The sequence below is a fragment of the Pleurodeles waltl genome, chromosome 7 (assembly GCF_031143425.1).
Source record: "Pleurodeles waltl isolate 20211129_DDA chromosome 7, aPleWal1.hap1.20221129, whole genome shotgun sequence".
Classification (NCBI taxonomy): Eukaryota; Metazoa; Chordata; class Amphibia; order Caudata; family Salamandridae; genus Pleurodeles; species Pleurodeles waltl.
Window position 1 is genome coordinate 394,508,997 of NC_090446.1, and position 13,301 is coordinate 394,522,297.

A 13,301-nucleotide genomic window follows, 5' to 3' on the forward strand; every position below is an offset into this window, starting at 1 on the left:
AAAAAACAAGTGTGCAGCACCCCAGTGGACCAGGTCCGAAAGGTATTTACATTATGAATGTGGGGTACCCTCTGCCCCTTCACAGCCTGAGGGACCGCCACATCCCAGGGGCTAGTGTTTAATTAATGTGGGTGGTGCTTGGCCACCCCGCAGCCCTGGGGACCACCACCTCCCCAGGAATTTAAATGAAATGGGTGTGGGGTGGCTGCCCCTCCCCCCACAGCCTCAGTGATCATACCTACCTTGGGCTAGTGTTTAATTAAACGCAGGGCCGTTTGACCCCTGGCAGCCCCGGGGACAACCACTTCCCTGGCCCCCCTGCAGCCCTGGAGTCTGCCACCTTTCTGGGGCCTTAAATAAAAAGGATGTGGGGACTTTTTGGCCCCCCACAGCCCCAGGGACCACCAGCTCCCTGAGGCAAATATTTAGTTCTGTGCGGGATGGCCATGTCCCCATATTAAAATACAATAATGAGTGGGGGGCTGTTTCGGACCACAGGCCCCGAGGACCACCACCTCCCTAGGGCCAATGTCATATGATATGCAGGGGGCCGTGCGCCCCCCCCATTTGTAAACCTGGGGACCACCACCTCCCCGGGGCAAAAATACAATAATGAGGGGGATCCGTTTTTGGACCCCCTGGGGTCACCATCTCGGGGGGCAATACACATTGGAGGGGGGACGCGTGGCCCTCCTCATTGAGCCAGTGATGGCCCTGTGGACTGCCACCTCCCAGGGTTGGCTCCTGCTATGTCCAGGGGTGCCTACCCCCGGGACATAGCTGTTTGCTCAGACTTGCCAAGTCAGAGCAAAAACTTCACTTTCTGCAAGTGAGAGCTGTCAAACAGGTTGGTAGGTTGAAGGTTCAAATCCTAGTATCCCACAAAAGTGTGTCTGTTTATTTTCTAGTGTTTTGACTGTTAAACATTCCTAGTGATGGGACATTGAAGTCTTTTGCCCCTCAAAATATGTGGGTTAAATGTCATAGCTCTGGCATGGCACATTAAGGTGTCACCTCTGGCCTAGTGGTTAAGGTCTCAGATATCCACCCTAAAGGTTAAGGGTTCTAGTCTATGTGTCTGTGGTCACTTCCTGCTTTAGTTTCTTTTCAACTATAAATATTTAAGTTACATACTGAAAGGTGATCTCACTGTTATTAATTGACAAAAAAATGTTTCTTTTCGATTTGTCCAGAAATATCGAATTCTAATCAATATCATTAATCAAAGCCTAAATCGGTCTCTCTCTCAATCTCTCACTTTCTCTCTGTCTCAGTGTTGGGTGGTTAGGGGAGTTGGCTGCAGGGCCTGGCCTCAGGCCAGCCCCTACTGCCAACCTCACCTCACACGGCCGAACACCACTCAGGCACAAGGATGGATGCCTTTAGGAGGTTGTCCCCAGGGCCTGGCCAGAGGCTGATGCGCACAGCCAAAATCCATGCGCAGCGGTAGTTGGAATAATAAAAATAATGTTACATTTAAAAAATAGAAATTCACTGTCAAAACAAATGTTACAGGGAAATTATAGTTAGGATATAGAATTAAAAACATCATAGAAATTCACTTAAAAAACAAAGGTTACAGAGAGAAGTCTTTGCTGTCCCTGAGACTTCAAACAGCAGGATGCAAGCTCTAAATCAAGCCCTTGAAGAGTTCTTCACAAGAAGGAAGGCAACACAAAGTCCAGTCTTTGTCCTCTAGCACAGGCAGAAGTAGAACCTGGAGGAGGGCTCCACAAAGCACAGTCACAGGCAGGGCAGCTCTTCTTCATCAGCTCTTCAGCTCTTCTCCAGTCAGAGGTTCCTCTTGGTTTCCAGAAGTGTCCTGATGTGTGTGGTTTTGGGTGCCCTTCTTATACCCATTTTGCCCTTTGAAGTAGGCTTACTTCAGAGAAAAGTCTCGCTTGTTTGTGAAATCCTGCCTTGCCCATGCCAGGCCCCAGACACACACCAGGGGGTTGGAGGCTGCATTGTGTGCGGGCAGGCACAGCCCTTTCAGGTGTAAATGACCACTCCTCCCCTCCCTCCTAGCACATATGGCTCAACCCCAGCTCCCTTTGTCTCACTGTCTAGAGAGAGGTGCAAACAGCCCAACTGTCAAACTGACCCAGACAGGGAATCCACAAACAGGCAGAGTCACAGAAATAGTTTAAGCAAGAAAATGTTCACTTTCTAAAAGTGGCATTTTCAAACACACAGTCTTAAAATCAACTTTACTAAAAGATGTATTTTTAAATTGTGAGCTCAGAGACCCCAAACTCCACATGTTTGTCCACTTCCAAAGGGAATCTACACTTTAATCATATTTAAAGGTTGCCCCCATCTAAACCTATGAGAGGGACAGGCCTTGCAACAGTGAAAAACTAATTTAGCATTATTTCACTGTCAGGACATATAAAGCCCATTACTATGGCCCTCATTCTGACCTTGGCGGGCGGCGGAGGCCGCCCGCCAAAGTCCCGCCGTCAGGTTACCGTTCCGCGGTCGAAAGACCGCGGCGGTAATTCTGACTTTCCCGCTGGGCTGGCGGGCGGTCGCCTTCAGACCGCCAGCCAGCCCAGCGGGAAAGAGGCTTCCACGATGAAGCCGGCTCGGAATCGAGCCGGCGGAGTGGAAGCTGTGCGACGGGTGCAGTTGCACCCGTCGCGTATTTCACTGAGGATTCAATGGGGCCGCGGTACACTGGCGGGACCCCGCCAGTGGTGCCGGTCCGACCGCGGCTTTACCGCCGCGGTCGGAATCCCCATTGGAGCACCGCCGGCCTGTCGGCGGTGCTCCCGCGGTCCTCCGCCCTGGCGGTCAAAGACCGCCAGGGTCAGAATGACCACCTATATGTCCTACCTTAACCATACACTGCACCCTGCCCATGGGGCTACCGAGGGCCTACCTTAGGGCTGCCCTACATGTAAGAAAAGGGAAGGTTTAGGCCTGGCAGGTGGGCACACTTCCAAGTCGAATTGGCAGTTTAAAACTGCACACATAGATACTGCAGTGTCAGATCCGAGACATGATTACAGGGCTACTAATGTGGGTGGCACAACCAGTGCTGCAGGCCCACTAGTAGCCTTTGATTTACAGGCCCTGGGCACCTCTTTCAAATGTGAGCCTAGCCATAACATCCCTGTTGAGATAACTGTAATTATAACTGCTGAATTTCTATGGTTTTGTGCGTGTACAATGAGAACCCACCTACAAGGTCCCTTTAACATTTGTTTTTTTAATGAATTATATAATTATACACACATATATATATATATATATATATATATACATATATATATTCTTTAAGGAAAACTTAGAAATTCACAGAAAAGCAAAGGTTAAAGTAATGTTCTAATTAGGTGAATATGTCAGTGATAATATTAACATTTTGAAAAACACAGAAATATACTAGTTATAGTTAGCAGAGCTAACTATAACCTGTGCTACCTCAATGCACTGCTTATGACCTCATAATATACATCGCTCATGACATGTTCTATAACATCATTTATGACATCACTGATGACATCTCTAATGACACAGTTGATGACATCATCCAAGTCTCTTTTCACAAAATACTCTATGAACTGGTATGGCATTAGAAGTAAGTAGTAAGAACAAAATAGCTTAGAATAATATGAAGCATCATTAATGTCATCACAGATAGAACAGTAGCAAGCATGTGTTATGTGCATCATCCCCTGGGGCCAAATATAACTAAGTAGGAGATACTGGAGTAAACCCCTTCCCTGTGCCTTATTAAGTCCCGGGGACCACATCCCCTGGGGCCAAACACAAACAAAAAGCAGAGGGGGCTGCACAGCCCCCTCCCAGAGCCTTACCTGGCTGAGGGGACACCAGCCCCAGGTCCAAAGGCAATTTAAAAGGGGAAGGAGGAGTGCAGCCCCCCTCCCGAGCCTTCTTGGGCCCAAAGACTCTATCACCCAGGGCCAAATTTAATAAAGAAAAAAGAAAAAGGGCATAACGCCCCCTTCTTAAATCCTTATTAGGCTCTGGGGACCCCATCCCTCAGGGCCAAAATGTAAATGGGGATTCCAATCCTGGGGCCAAACCAATAAAAAACAGGAGGGAGGGTCGTATGCCCCCCCCCCCTCCCTGAGCCTTCATAAGCCCTTGGGACCTCCTTCCCCAGAGACCTCATCCCCCATGGACCTTTTTGTTTAAAAGGGTTGGGGGAGCTGCACGGCACCCCTCCCCAAGCCATGTTAGGCCTGGGGCCAAAGCCAATTAAAAAGGGGAGGGGGCATGCAGCTCCTCTCTTTGAACCTTATTAGGTCCCAGGGACCAATTAAAAAGATGAGGGAGCATGCAGCTCCTCTCTCCGAGCCTTAATAGGTCCTGATGCCACCCAGGGCACCCACCGACTAACATGTTGGAAGTGTAAGAGAAGCACCAAGGCCCCTGCCGCCCCAGCTGGCTCCCCGCACGGTATGTTGTTCTGTTTCTCGGTCCACATCAGTGTGGACCGGGAAAAAGAACACAAGTCTATAACTTGCACCCTGCCATGCACAGTTATCTGATCAATAATTTTACAGAACATGGTCCAGTGATATTACCAATGATGTTGTGAAAGATGTCATGAGTGCTGTAATTTGTGGGATAATTAGCAGTGCATGGCGAGGGCGCAAGTTATAGTTACCTTAGGGTACGAGTTGCTGTTACTTGAAATAACTCTAACAGCTGAATTGCCATGGTTTTGTACATTTAAAATGTGAGCCTAACTATAATGTCCCTGTAACCTTTAGTTTTTTCCATTTGAATTTCTTAGTTTTTTTGTGTTTTTTTCCTAACTCTAATATCCTTGTAGCCTTTGTGTCTTAAAGAGAATTTGTGGCCAAACCCTATAATTACCCAACCCTGCGCTGTGCACCACCGAGGGTTGGCCACAGGAACCAGCCTGCGGCCAGGCTCTGCAGCCAACCCCTATAACCACCCAACCCTGAACTGTGCAAGGCCTTCGGCCAAGCACAGCAATAACTGGCAGCAAGTCTGCATGCCCCCCTCTCCCAATAGATTTTGGCCCAAAGACCACATCCTCAGGGTCAGGCTTAATTAATAACATTTTTTGGAGTAGGGGGGCCATGTAATGCCCCCCTCAGAACTAATCTCAGCCCAAGAACCTCATCCTCCCAGGCCTGCTCTAATTATTATTTTTTGGGTTTGGGGGCTCTCTGGGTGCCCTCCCCAGGGCCGATATTTGCCCCACAGACCCCATCTCCCAGGGCCCAACCTAATTCTTAATTTTCTTTCGGGGAGGAGGAGGGCTGCATGGCCCCCTTTCATAGGGCCGATCTTGGCCCCAGGGACCCCATTCCCCAGGACCCGGCCTAATTATTAATTATTGTTTTTGGAACGGGGCTGCGTGACCCACCTTCCCAGAGCCGATCTAGGGCCCCATCTCCCAATGCCTGGCCTAATTCTTAATTTCATTGGGGAAGGGGCGGTCCTCAGGCCATCAGTGGTTCCTCAAGGGGGTAGCTCGGCCCCTCCAATGTTAAATAGCCCCGGGGAGGTGGTGGTCCACAGGGCTCGGGGTTTGCAACGCACCCCCTCTATATTTTACTTCAGCCCTGGGAAGGTGGTAGTCCCGGGGCTGTGGGGGGGACCAGTCGGCCCCACATTTCATTAGTTTCAGGCCCAGGGAGGTGGAGGTCCCCAGAACTGCGGGGACGGACGTCCCCCCATGTCTGATGTTTAAAGTCCCGGGGAGTTGGGGGTCTCTGGGGCTGTGAGGGAGCCAGGTGCCCCCTCTGCGTTACATCAGTTTAAAGCCCCGGGGAGGTGGCAGTCCTCAGGGCTGTTGGGGGTGGGTGGGTGGCCCCCCATGTTTCATTTTTTAAAGCCCTGGGGACATGGCGGTCCCTGGGGCTGCAGGGGTGCCAACTGCCCCACCTACATTAACTTTAAAAGATTTGCTTCTGGGAGGTGGCGGTCCCTCGGGGTGTATGGGGGTCAGGTGCCCCCCCCCCCCCCGGAATTTGATTTGTTTGAAGCCCCAATGAGGTGGCCGTCCCCAGGGCTAAGGGGGGGCGGGTGGCCCCCCGCATTGAAAATATGAACCTGGCCCATTCGGGGCTCCAGTGACACAAGCACGGAACCCGCACTTGCTTTTTTTCCCAAATATTTGCAGATCCGCAGCGACTCTCGTCGAAAATTAAAAAAGAATAATGTGTATGTTTTTACTGATAAACTAATCATGCTGGCACATAGAGCTTTTCAATAAGGATGTTCCCTCATTCGAAATCCCTGTGTGATTCACCGAAATGCTGCAAAGGCATCTGTGCATGGTTTTTTTCCTTACTCATTTTGATCTATGGTGTGCAGAATAAGCAGTTTGTTCTACTGTCCCATCTCAGTGCGCTGGTGGACAGGCCAGTTGCTCAAGCCTTAAAAGCCTCATGCCCATACACACTGTCTAAGTTCACTCTCCCCTACTGCAGCAGCCCACACACAACCAGCTCTTTTTAGTCATGGGAGCCAGACGCAGAGAGTTAATGAGAAAGCCTGGACCGTATTGCCCAATTTTGAGTATAAATCAGGAACAATTACAGGTAGGAGAAGAGAGTGACAAACTTAGCCACTTTTGAAATGCAAGCAGTTATATCCATTTTAAGATTAGACTTCATTGCCAAATCCCTGCACTTGTCCTTTCTGCAGACACAGTGCACACTCCACTCTTACACTGCCTCCTCTGCACCCTGCAAATTCTGTATATCAGCGGCACCTAAAGATCTATTCAAGAGGTGTGCTGTCATACCTTCTCCAAATTCCAGGGAGCAAAATAAGTAAACAGACTTCTTGTTGGGGAGAGTGACCTCCTCCCCTAAAAATGTTTTGAAAACTTTTGGGTAAAATTTGCTTTAACACCATAGACTCTGAATGGCCATTCATGAAATATGCTAGTACTTTCATGGTGTGCCATTTATGCCTGGCCTCTCCGAGAAGTAAATCCCATTTATTTTAAATGTCATTAGTCAAAAATTACTTCCACTATTTCATGGGTGAGCTCCCTATGACAAGGATTACATAAAATAAGCCAGTACCAGAATTTTGTCATAGACAATCCACCCATAGTCATGGGTACCTCAAAAAATGACCGTCCAGTAGACAAGGTTTAGCATTTTGCCTTCAGCAACCCCCCCCGTAAAACAAGTGCCAGATGTACCAAAGGATTTTACCCATTCTGTGCCTATGGGAACAAGCTTTCGTACATATGGCCCCAAGTCTCTTACTAGAAGTATTACCTCAAATGTCTGTACTAGCATTTAGCTATAGATGCATCCTGAATGCTAAGAATTACAGAGGGGGCGTGGCCAAGGACGTCAAGATGGCAGTCACACTTCAGAAGTGATCCTGGGCCTCTCCGTCAGCTGCCCTGATTCTACAGCCATCCATGTCCCTATGCCTACCTGATCAGGCCCTCATGCAATCTACTCCTCAACTTCATATGAGAGGTGCCGGTATAGCTATTATTCACAAAATCTTCATTAAATGCTCAACATTCCCACTGGAAATTCCAGGATGTGAAAGTATGTTCTTCTCTCTGCACTTGTCGTCTACTTATACTTTCTCAGGAATCCTTCTCTATCGCACCGGGCCAGTGTGGAGTCTTTTTAGAAGTTATCCCGGAGGCAGTGGCCAGTTCTATTGGGAAGGCCTCTAACTTAACCGTCCTCGGCGATTTTAATATCCACCTAGACAATCCTAACTGTCCATCGGCTAAATCATTATTAGCCTCTTTTACCTCTATGGGTATGGACCAGCATGTTACTGGTCCAACTCACACGAAAGGCCATACTTTAGACCTTTTTTTTAGTAATATCCCTAATCTTACCTTCTCCTCCTCTCTACCTCTACCCTGGACCGATCACTATTTAGTGTCACTTACGTTTCCCTATGATGCTCCTAGAGAGACACAGCCCAGGTGCACCACAATGGGTCGTGCTTGGTCGAAGATGGTACCTAGCACTTGGCATATGGCACTCTGTGCTTCTCCCTTAGCCAGTGACCATGCCTCCATTAATACGGTGGACCTGTTTAACAAATGGATTTCTACCTCTTTAAACTCAGTTTTGCCTTGCAAACTGAGGGTGAAAAAACCTGCTCATAAGTCTAGTCCCTGGTTTTCGTCTTCTCTATTGGACCTTAGAAAGAACTGTAAAAAATTGGAGAGAATTTGGAGAAAAGATTATAATCCTTCTGCTAAAGAAGCCTATAGATCAGCTATTAGATCTTACCATCATAATATTAAGACAACACAAGCTCTATATTACAGCAGTAGAATAGAGAACTCGTCCACTTCTCAGAAATAAATCTTTCAGATCTTTAAGGATCTCACTATACCCCCTATGCCGCCCTCGCCGGTGGAAGCTTCTATTATGCATAGTAATGTATTAGCGGCTCACTTTCAAGACAAGATTAACCACATATACTCCGGTTTTCCTCCATCTCCCTCTCCGAATAATCTCATGGGGCAGGAGATGAATTCTCCTACGGGTATGACCCAGCTAACCAATTTTTCCCCCCTCACAGGTACTCTGATTGGGAATTTTCTTGCTAATATCAAATCGGGTTCTCCCTTGGACCCGGCCCCTCCTTCTATTCTTTCGAAGGCAGCAGATATTGTTGTTGGTCCTTTGACAGAAATACTTAATAATTCCTTGTCCGCTGGTATTCTTCCCAGTTCCCTCAAACATGCAATCATAAAGCCTCTCTTAAAAAAACCTAAGCTGGATCCCTCTGTCTTGGATAATTATTGACCCATTGCCCTTCTTCCTATATTGGCAAAAATTCTGGAGAAGCACGTGAACCTGCAATTGACCAGGCATCTTGAGAGCCACGATCATTTACATCCTTCTCAAATGGGTTTCAGAACCCATCACAGTACAGAATCGGCACTCCTTACTGTAACTGAATCTGCTCGGCAACTTCTAGATCAAGGTGGTCATGCTGCTATTATCCTCCTTGATCTTAGTGCAGCATTTGACACTGTCGATCATACTCTTCTCCTTGATAGACTTTCCAAGATAGGGTTAGGAGGTCCAGCCCTTGCCTGGCTCTCCTCCTTCCTCACGGGAAGATCCTTTCAAGTCTTGGATCGCTCTTTTTTGTCTGACGTCAGGTCTCTATCTTGTGGAGTCCCGCAGGGTTCATCTTTAAGCCCCACCTTGTTTAACATCTATCTGTCATCCTTGGCCACAGTAGTCGCTCCTTATAACCTCTCTATGGTCACTTATGCTGATGACACGCAATTGGTGGTTTCCTTCTCTAGTAGCAGGGACTCCCCCTCTGCCAACCTGGCAACTGCATGAAAGATATTGGGGACTGGATGACCCTGTCGAAACTGAAATTTAATGACAGCAAATCAGAGGTAATGATTATAGGTAATGGCGCCCCTACCGCCCCTCTGGCTATGTACTCTGAGGCTTTTAACAGCCTGCCTCCTCCAATAACACAAGTAAAAAGCCTCGGCTTTCTGCTTGACCCACGCTTAACTATGGAGCCACAAGCTAAAAGAATCTCCTCGATCTGCTTCGGCTTAATTAGAAGTGTCAGGAAGATTCTTGGACTTCTGCCATTCGCTGCCAGAAGAATTCTTGTACCAGCCCTAGTTCTCTCCCGCCTGGACTACGGGAACTCTCTATATCTTAGTTCTCCAGATTATGTAATAAAGAGGCTGCAGGTTACACAGAACGTGGCAGCTAGACTTCTCATGAATACCCCAAGGCATCTTTCCGCTAAACCAGCACTTGCAGCTCTTCATTGGCTCCCGATTAAGCAACGCATTCAGTTTAAAGCTCTGTGTCTTGTTCACAGAGCCTTACACAATAAGGGTCCCCTTTCCCTTAGAAAACGGATCTTTCTTTACTCGCCCCTCAGACCTCTTAGATCTGGTTCTTCTCGACAGGTTTACATCCCTTCGGTCAAGAGATCATGGGGAGGTAATTCGTTCTCCATCAGGGCTGCTCGGCTCTGGAATGCCCTGTCCTTTGAATGCCGTTAGGAATCCTCTGAACTTCTCTTTAGGAGGAAGTTGAAAACCATTCTCTTTCCCAGTTAATCTGCTTCCCCTGGCTCTTCCAGCATTCATGGTGTACTTTAGCGCTGGGATGCCCCCGGGTAGCCATGCGCTCTACAAATCTATAAACTAAACTAAACTAAACTACTATGTGTGCCCCTTGCCTCAGCGGATCTTGTTGGCAGATTCGCCCCAATTACTGACCCTAATTGGTGATATGCACAGCCGAAGCAAAATGGGGGCTGGCGCACTCTAAGGGTACTTCTGGGTCGTGGAGGGCCTCATCGACAGAGACACGCATTGCTGAATATACAGACCAGGATCCTACTACCTTGGGAGATCCCCCACCTTTTGTGCCGCATACCAAGCACATCGCAGGCCACTCTGGCTCCTCGGGCGGGTCGAGACCCACTGGTGAGTGCAATGCGCACTTACAGCCGGCCTTCCCTACCGCAACTCTAGCGCTCCTCACCTGAGACAGCTAGGGTGGAAAGGAGCTCCAAAACTGCTGTACCGCCCCCTCAAGTAGTCCGACGATGCGGGTGGGCTCCAGCCCCAGTGGCCACTGCTCTTTCTCATACTGAGCCTGCAGCCCCCAGCCAGTGTCATAGTGGGAGGAGGTCACTGCACCAGTGTGCCCAAGGAGGGGGAAAGAAAAGCTCACTGAGCTCCGGGAGGACCCCTGAGTGCCCAGGGGAGTGGTGGAGTGTTGGTGGAGCCAGGATCCCGCCTCTCTCTAGGTCCACCTCACCCTGATTTTACGCCAATAGGGTTTATCAGTGAGGGGCCCTGGTGTCAAGGCACTGAATGTACCAAGTGCAATACTTCCTCCCCAACTGAAGAAGGCTTTCGTTGCATGGCTCAATATGTCACAGGTTCCATTGTCAGCGTGCCTGGAGATAGCACGGGGAACCACCAGTTCCAACCAGCGACCTCACCACCATCCTCCAGGTGATTCAATCCTCTCAAGCAGTGGTGGAAACTAAAATAGGCGAGGTACATGAAGCAGGGGTGAATTCTCCTTTAGGGCTGAGGGGCTGCACCCCTCTGAACTTCCTACACATTCATGGCAAAAATTGATAAATAGATTGATTTGTTCAAAGATGCGATTGTAACGATCGTAACTCTAAACAAATGGATACATTTAAGTCTGGGCTGTCTGTCCCAGGCTGCCTGGCCCACCCTACCTTGAAGCAGGAGGTGGAAGCCTGGCAGTAATCAGCTTTCTACACTGTGACACACAACGCAGGGCTAACTGCTCTAAAGCCCTTCATTTCTATTTTGGTCTACAGCAGGATTTACTATCGCCCAGTGATGCTTTTAGACCATGGGTTCGGTAAGTGTTGTAATGCTAATCTTGAGTTATTTTTATTGTACTGAGAACCCTTGTCACACTAACGTCCCCTATTGTGACACCTCAGGCCCTGGCTGCAGATCATTGGCTCCTTTAGAAGTGGAGCTGCTGTATTTGTTCCCTTGTGAAATTGATCCACAAGACGATCGGGGTTCTTGTTCCCTTGTGAAGGTAATCCAAATATCAGAGTCAAGAGCAAGGAGAGAAATACATGCTTAGAGTAGAGACAGTTATCTGCTGTATGGCGTTAAAACTGGCCCGAACATCATGCCCTTAGCATTACTGCCAAAAACATGGACTGATCTACAAACAATAAATGTTAAAAAGCGATTTAGTCCCTCTCTTATTTCACGTCTTACTTAATGTTGCATTCACCAAGAGAATTAGCTGTTTAATCATGCTGTGTTTCTGTGCATTGTATGACTCTTACATAGTGCATACTTTGATTCATGCCAGGTGTTTCTGAAGGGCTTTGATTGAGAGCGCTGGTGCTGAGGCTGAAAGTAAAGCAAAGTGCCTGTCAGTGTGTTGGCGCCTCTCCAGAACACACAGAACAATGGTCACGTATTCCAGTTACAACCGAAATTCAGTGTAAATTTGTGTGAAAGGGGTGCACAGAGGTCAAAATGTTTAGAAGGCAAAAGGAAATAAATTGCTTAAACGTGAATGAGTGCAGTGTATGTATTGGGTGCGAAAATGAGGGTGATCCAAGGAAGTGTATTAATGCAAGAGTGAAAAGAGGGTGCTGAAGAGGAGAGAGGAGGTTGAAAATGTGCAGATGGACGAGATGTGAAGAGAAAAAGGGCAAACATATCTAACATACAGCACCATTAACTGAAGGCCCTACTCCTTCCACAGGCCTCAATATTATTTAATTAATAATCTCACAATGTAATTGTAACATTTCCAATGTTAAATATTTATAACTAATCGTTGTTGTTACTCATTTATCTTAAAGACCTAACAACCACTGACAAAGCAAACAACACTGACAGGTTTTAGGTGTATTTCAGTTGTTGTGTTGTATTTCTGGATGCAATAACATCTCAGAGAGAAACCAAAACACAGGCCAGGTGGCACACTATGGGAGTCACAGAAATGTATTTTGCATGTTACCTTTTAGAGAGCGGCCACTTTTTCCATCCCAGTTAAACACCTGTCTGCACATATTTCTGTATGACTGATTGCAGCCAGCAGCTGTAGGTGCTTCCTGATGCCTGGTTAGAGCATGTTCTTCTAAAGGTGAGGACACATGCAGTGCAAGACACTGGGTAAGCACACACTTTAAAGGGCCTGAAGTTGTTGCATTGTACAATTTGCACATTAAAGGGTGAACATATTAATGCAGTAAGACATGGGGCAGTTTTTAATGTGTTTAGTATTTCAAGACTATGGTGGTCATTACAACATTGGCGGTAAATACCACCTACTGCTGCAGTGACAGCCACAAACATACCGCCACTGCGGCTACCATCCGTCCGCCACATTATGAGCACTGCCTGACTTCAGCCACAATAAGGGCGGAAATCCGTCAGTGCTCATGGTGGTGGAAGGTGGTAAGATGGCGCTGCTACCACAAGTACCGCCACACCAGTAGAATGCAGCTAGCCATATTATGAGCAGTAATACGGACTGGCGGTGTTCTGCTGTTGGGGCGCTGCTGGCGGTAGCAGCGCCCCTTCCTGTTCCCTGCCAGAAGACCATCCACAACCAAGGTAAGTCAGGCTTCCGACACGAGAGGGGGGTGGGCGGTGTTGTGTGTGAGTGTGTGCATGAATGTGTGAGTGTGTGTATGAATTTGTGTATGCCAGTGTGTATATGAATGCATGTATGCCAGTTTTAGTGAATGGGTGTATGCATGGTGTGTGTGGGTGTCTGTGTGCGTATATATGGGGATGAGGGTGAGGTGAGGGGCGCTGTGACTGTAGT

At 48.0% G+C, this 13,301-nt stretch overlaps 1 protein-coding gene across 2 annotated transcripts in view; it reads right to left on the reverse strand.

Moving 5' to 3' along the window:
* Positions 1 to 13,301, reverse strand: part of LOC138304105 (fer-1-like protein 4) — a 1,042,026-nt gene that overhangs the window by 991,782 nt on the left and 36,943 nt on the right. Inside the window, exon 2 of one of the 2 annotated variants that reach the window (XM_069243853.1) lies at positions 11,748 to 11,869. The exons of the other annotated variant lie outside the window; for it this stretch is intronic. The gene's annotated coding sequence lies outside the window, so the exon portion shown is untranslated. The remainder of the gene's footprint in view (positions 1 to 11,747; positions 11,870 to 13,301) is intronic. 2 annotated transcript variants of the gene reach the window in all.